Source organism: Dipodomys merriami, unplaced genomic scaffold, assembly GCF_024711535.1.
Source record: "Dipodomys merriami isolate MVZ:Mamm:240054 unplaced genomic scaffold, mDipMer1.0.p SCAF_18, whole genome shotgun sequence".
Lineage (NCBI taxonomy): Eukaryota > Metazoa > Chordata > Mammalia > Rodentia > Heteromyidae > Dipodomys > Dipodomys merriami.
Window position 1 is genome coordinate 9,864,496 of NW_027203159.1, and position 7,611 is coordinate 9,872,106.

Consider the following 7,611-nt stretch of genomic DNA (forward strand, 5'->3'; position numbering starts at 1 on the left):
TACTTAACGTTTTGTCTCCAAATATTGTTTAAGTCATTGTTTTGCCTCTTAGTGATGAACTGTGTTAATATATGCATTCTTAAGCCTTTCTATGTTCAGGCCAATTTAATTGTTTCTCATATACCAGGGTCTGAAATATTTGTTTTGATATGGTGCAGTCTTCTTTGACCTTATACATCCACACTTGAAAAAAAAACAAAAAGTTTCTTATATTAATTAGGGAATCATCGATGGTCCCATTATTTTAATGGAATTAACACAAACACAGATAAGTGCAATATGACACATGTAATACTATTTAAAATAAATTATTTTTACCCAATGCCATCCATCACCATAGCCTTCTTGTCGACTAATTTGGATAACCAATAAGTACTCTATCATCTGCAGGAACAGCAAATATTGATGTCCCCCAACATTAGAGTTCTCAAGATACAAATATGATAAAAACAATTTTTAACAGGAGTCAGTCTTTAGAATCTTTTAGGATTGATGTGTAGGATTGAACTATTCAAACAGACAGCAATCATTCATGCAGTTATGAAAATATAGCTAATCATTCCACATGTTGCAAACATTTGCATTTTTCTCACTACCTAATGGAATCAAAACTATTCTGTGTTTGAACATAGGATAAGTTTTATTAGTGACACTTCTTTTTTAATTGCACTGAAGATTATATATTACATCACTATGATATTTTACATATGTGGCTATAATTTTTGGGTCAATTCATGTTAGACTTCACAGCAGAACAAGGCACATCACATAAGACTATGAGATGCAAGAGTTTAGGAAAATAGTAACAAAGAAAATAACGTGAAATGAATTTATATGAAATCATGAATAAACTACTTCAAAAGTTAGTAAATTTTATTGTATTTTTATATCACATCCTGTCATTATTATTGAATATTTGTAATTCTCGATACTACATTTGGGTTAATAAATGAGATGTATTTCCAAAAGTATTGCAAAAATTAGTGGAGACTGTCCATTCACCCTAACATTAAATTGGAAAAAGTAGACTGAAACTATAGAACTTGTGCAATGATTCATATAACAAGAAAATGGTAAGAAATAACAACGTATGAACATATGTATTAGAATACTAACAAGAAAGTATGTTGGATATGACCTGCAAAACTTGGGGATGAGATTATTGATGAGAAAGAGAGAGACAAATAAGAAAAGGGGTAACATTTTCAACAAGAATTGTACTCATTATCTTTCTTATCGCATCAATAAAATTAAAATTATAAAACAAAAGATAGACCTAAATCATAAAAATGATGGGATGACTACATAACACATATTCAACTCCCTTTGATATAGATGAGAAAGATAATATCTATTAGTAATTCTTTCAATTTTACTGGTGGAATTGGCTCCTTGTTGGACATACAAGACAGAGAACAAAAGAATTTTAGGCTAATTAGCCAAGCCTATGTTTAATATTCTGGTATCTAGATCAATCGATCCTGATTATCCTTGTCAGTTATTTCCAGGTTACAGGATGCATGTTAAGGTCTTTTGCTTAGGAAATATATAAATGTGATTTTGACGCATTCCTTTGCATAAACCCCTCCAGTCCAAAAGGTACACATGATTTTGAAACATTTCTCATTTCCAAAACTTAGTTTCAGTAAATAAATAGGTGATGATTAAGATCAGAAGAGTTCTAATTTTCCCATTTTCAGGGAGGCAGACAATGGTTCTTCATAATTGCTTCAAAGCAAAAATCAAGTTTCTTTGGTTTCTCAAAAAGTTAATTCATTTTTCATGGGAATTGTAATGTAAGGGTAAGCAATCTGCAATAAAATTACTGTAATATATGTATGCTTTGCTGTATAGTAAAAATCATCCTAGTGTCCTCACTAGATTAGCTTTATCAGTAAATATATGTTTCACTTTACATTTAACTTTTTAATACCAAATAGGTCATTACAAAATTTGATATCAAGTAGAACTTTCACACAGATTTATATGCTCTATTCACAGGATGCACAATGACAACTCAGCGAGCACTTTCAAGAAAAATTTTAGACATGAATGCATTGCTGTCCAAAGTTGTGAGAGAATCATTCTGTCAGAGGTGATCACTGAGTAAAGTGACTGCAGTAGTTTGAAAGTTTTATTTTCTAGTAGTTACTCTTATTGAAGGACCTACATAAAGAGGGAACACGTGCTGAACATTTTAAGAGCATGTTTCTTAAAAACTCTATTGTAACTAGCAATACAAAAAATATACTACACTGAGAAATGGTGAAATTCATCCGTTTTATAAAATATTCCGCAGCCTGTTTTGTTCTGTTTTGGTGCTTCTGGTGTCTGAATTTAGAACCTCACAATTACATAACAAGTTCTCTACCACATTCCCTGAATATATATATGCTCAGTCATGTCTTCAGCCTCATAGATCTCAATCTATGCTTTCCTATTTATTTTTGAGAGAATTCTGCTTGGTATTCAGGCACATGCATAGAGACCACAATTTCATATTTTATAGCCTCCTTTTTATTGCTGCCACAGGTCATCCCTTACAGTTTCCCTTGGTCAACAGAGTCTTTCATATACTTTTCTGTCTGAGCTGGCATTAAACTTTGATTCTTCCATTCTATACCTTCAAAGATATTGGGTTATAGGTACCAGTCCGTGGTACTCAGGTTCAATTTGGGGTAACAAGATCTTCATTTCATAGGCCAGGTTAATCTTGAACTTTTTGAGTAGCCCAGATAAACTTAAATCAAATATTGTCATGTTGATTTTCCAAGTGCTGGGATTATAGGGAATCACCACTATGCATTTTTAAAATATTTGTTCTTGTTGTTTTAATTTCACACAACATATATGTGTGAGCCATCATCATCTGGATCTGTATCTTCTTGCTTCACTTCTTCCTTTCTACCATAATTCCTTCCTTAACTCCTTCCCCAATTCCTTCCTTAATTCCTTGCTTCATTCTTTCCTTCCTTCTAACTTTCCTTTCTTCCTTCCTTTCCTACTTTCTTTTGATATCCTGCAGTCTGTCTCTGAACTTGCAAGCCTCCTGCCACAGTCTGTTTCAGCTAATGGAAAGTTAACCTTCCATACACATACAACCCTCCAAAAATCTGATTTCCAAATGTAGTTGCTGAGAAGTATGATTAGCCAAGTACAAATCCCTCTTCAATTATATTTTTATATATTATTTTATTGTAAAAAGTCTGTACAGAGGGGTTACAGTTGCATGAGTAAGGTAATTAGTATATTTCCTATTCAGCGTTACCTCCTCCGTTTTTCCTCTACCATCCCTTCCTTCCCCACTTTCAAAACTCTTTCCTTACCCCTGCAAAGTTGTTAAGTCCCTTTTCAAAACAGTGTATTTGTAATTGTTACAATGGATCAACAGGTATTCTTATTGAAGCATTTTGTTATTTCTCTTCCCCTCCCCAAATTAGAAAAATATATAGAGAAGATGCAGGGCACTAAAATCAAATTCACTGAAAATCGGGTTTATACAGTGGGAGAAGAATATACAATAGAAACAAAAAAATCACACAATATATTATAAATCCATTATAAACGATAGCAAGAAAGAAAAAAGCACTTGTGTCCTTCTGTTGGAGTCCATTTCTTTACATCATCCTATATGGTCATATGTACTTAAATTTTGAAATTTTTTGCTAGTCCTAGACATATACAAATTATTACAGACACAGGACACCATGGTACCTATGTTTTTTGTTCCTGACTTACATCATTTATTATAAATTTTTTCAAAGACTTTCCATTTTCTAACAAATGAAACGATGTCATGCTCACTAATGGATGCAGAATTACATTTTGTGTTTATACATGTATACATATGTACATATATGGATATATATGTGTACATGTACATATATGTACATATGCATATGTACATGTATATGTACATATATGTGTGATATGCAAGTGTACATATATATCACATGTACATATATTCTTGATCAATTCTTCTACTGAGTGGCATCTGGGTTGGTCCCATATCTTAGCTCTGGTTAATAATGCTGCGATAATATAGGTGTGCTGGTAGCTTTAGTATATCCTTGTTTGTGCTCATTTGGCTACATGCACAAAAGTGGTATTGAGGGGTCAAAGAGGAGGTCTATGTGCAATCTCCTCCATAGTACTTTCCAAAGTGGTTGTACAAGCTTACTCACAACAATAAAGCAGAGTAAGGTTCCTACAGAACCTATTATTATATTTCTTGATTATAGAATCTGCTGTGATAAAATTTCTTGATTATAGGTGGAATCTTAAGGTTGTCTTGATTTTTGTTTCTTCTATAGCTGTAGAAGTTTAGCATTTATTCCTTTGTCTAGTTTTCATTTTTATTTGTTTCAGAAATGTTTCTATTTCAGTCTTTAGTCTACTTATTTATCAGGCAGTTGTATCTTTGTGGATCTTTTGTTGGAGTATTAATTTTTTGAATTTTGGTTCATTTATTTATGTATTTATTTATTGGTCGGTCATAGGGCTTTAACTATCTGCTTGGGCGCTGTACCTGGCTCTTCAGCTCAAGGTGGGTATTGTACTCCTGGAGCCACAGGGCAACTGCTGCTTTATCTACTGGTTTATGCAGATAAGAATCTTACAGACTTTGTTGCCCAGGCTTGCTGTGAAAAATGATCCTCAAATCACAGCCTCCTGAGTAGCTAGGGTTACAGGCTGAATCACCAGCACCTGTCCACTAAGTACCTTTTAGGTATGAGAACCCTATGAGTTGTATAGCTATGAAGATCTTCTCCCAGTTCATGGGCTTTCTATTGATCTTCTTATTATGTCCTTTGCCATGCAGAAGCTCTGTAGTTTCTGTCCAACCTTTCTTTGATTGTTTGAGCTTCAGAGTTTTTATTAAGAAAATTTCAGCCTGTGCCAAAGAGCCCTAGAGCTGCTCCTATTTCTTCTTGTAATGTTTTCAGCTTACCAGCTTTGACTTCGACATCCTTGATCCTTTTGGAGTTGATTCTATTGCAGGGTTATATATAGGCATGTAGCTTTATTTATCTTTAGCTGTGCCAGCACCATGGAAATTTAGTTTGCTATAGGACTGTGACTTGTCTTCAGGTCTATTGCTTTGGTCCTCAGTTTAGCCTTTGTTCCTGTACCAAGCTGTTTTCATTACTATGGCATTGTTGTGAAGTTTGAAGTTTGGTATTGTAATTTCCCCGCACTGTTTTTTTTTCTTCTTTTTTTATTGTAAAACTACCGTACAGAAGGGTTACAATTACATGGGCAAGGTAAGGAGTACATTTCTTATCAAGAATCTTTGCCTCCTCCTTTGTTTCTTCTTTTTATCCCTTCCCATCCTCTCCTTCCCCACTTCCACCCCCCACCTACCTTTATCTCCTCCCCAGGCAAAGTAGTAAACTTCGTTTTATGATATAATGTCCTGTACATCTCATTATTGCAATGGGTACACCTGTATCCCTAGTTAAACAATTTTTTCCCTTCCCCTCCACAAAGTAGACCATCATCAAATACAGTGAATACAGGGGTTATAGGGTGAGGGAAGGACATGCAAAGCAACAAAGACATCATCTTGTAAATATGTTAGAAATAATCACAAGAGGGCTGGGAAGGTGGCTCAGTGGTAGAGTGCTTGCCTTGAATGCCTGAGGCCCTGGGTTCGATTCCCCAGCACCACATAAGCAAAAAGAAAAAAGCCGGAAGTGGTGCTATGGCTCAAGTGGTAGAGCACTAGCCTTGAGCTGAAGAGCTGAGGGACAGTGCCCAGGCCCAGAGTTCAGGCCCCACAACCGGACCCAAAAAAAAAAAAAAAGAAATAATCACAAGAAAGAAAAATCATTTGTATCCTTATCCTGTGGTTCATTTTGTCTAACATCAACTTATCTAACCGTTTCTGCTTGTCTCAGACATATACTAGTTATGGCAAATAAGAGAAACTATGGAATCTATGTTTCTTTGGGCCTGGCTTACTTCACTTAACATAACTTTTTTTTCCAATCTTTCCATTTCCTAACAAATGGGGCAATGTCATTCTTTCTGATAGAGCCATAGAATGTGTGTATATACCACATTTTCTCGACCCATTCATCTACTGAGGGGCATCTGGTTTGGTTCCATAGCTTAGCTATGGTAAATAATGGTGCAATAAACATAGTTGTGCTGGTAGCCTTAGTATGATCTTGCTTGTGATCATTTGGATAAATGCCCAAAAGTGGGATTACTGGGTCCTAGGGGAGCTCTATGTGGAGTATTTTGAGGAACCTCAATACTACTTTCCAAAGTGGTTGAACAAGTTTACACTCCCACCAACAATGCAGTAAGGTTCCCTTCTGTCCACATCCCTTCCAGCGTCTCTTGTTACTAGAGTTCTTGATTATAACCATTCTAACTGTGGTGAGGTGGTATCCCAATGTTGTTTTTTCTAATTAGTGTTTTTGCTATTCTGAGTCTTTTATTGTTCCATGTGAATTTTTGGGTTTCTTCTATTTCATTGAAGAATGAAGTAAAGTTGGATCATTGACCAGTATCACATTTAACCTGTAGATAGCCTTTGAGAGTATGCCCTCTTTCATATTAATTTCCCAATCCTGGAGCATGGGAGGTTTTTTTACACTTCCTTATTTCTGCTATAATTTCCTTTTTCAGGTTTTTAAGTTTTCATCATTGAGGCTCTTCACTTCTTCATTTAACTACACTCTTGGGTACTTTATTTTTTTGTGGGGCTATTTCAAAAGGAGATTTTCCCCCAGATTTCAGCCCACTCTTCTCATTGTTGGCATATAGAAAAGCATTGATTTTGATGGTTAATTTTGTATCCTGCTGCTTTGCCAACGTTTCTGATCAGCTCAAGTAATTTGGGAGTTGATACCATAACATTCTTTAAATATAAAATCATGTCCTCTGCAAAGGAGAGCTTTACCTCTTTTTAATGCCTCTATGGATCTCCTTTATATTTGCATCTTTGCCTTGTAATAGTGAATTAAAGAGAAGTGGAAAGAGTGAACATCCTTATCTTGTTCTTACATGTATAGAAAATTTCTTTATCTTTTATTTATGAAGTATAATGCTTGCTGTAGGTTTATCATACACAGGCGTTATTATTTTGAGCAATGTTTAATGAATTCTTAGTTTTTCCAGAACTTTCATCATAAAGAATTGTTGGACAATGTGAAATGCTTTTTCTGCATCCATTGACATGATCATGTGGTTCTTATCCTTCTCTTGTTCTTATCCTTCTCTTGTCATGTAGTATATTAATTGATTTGTATATATTGAACCAGCTTTGGATTGCTGAAATGAATCCTGTTAATAGAGGTGTATCATTCTTTGATGAATTGTTAAAGTTAATTGGCCCAAATTTTGTTGAGGTGTTTGTCATCGATATTCATCAAAGCAATGGTTCTATATTTCTCTTTCTTTGATTAGTCCATGTCTGGTTTGGGGATGAGGGTTATGATGGCTTCATAGAATTTGGTACTGAACTTTCACTTTCAATTTCATTGAAGAGTTGGAGTATTCCTGAGAGTTCTATTTTATGGTCTTGTAGAATTCAGCTGTAAATTCATCCGGTCCATGCTCTCCTTGGGTGGGAGGACTCTTATTGCTGATTCTACTTGA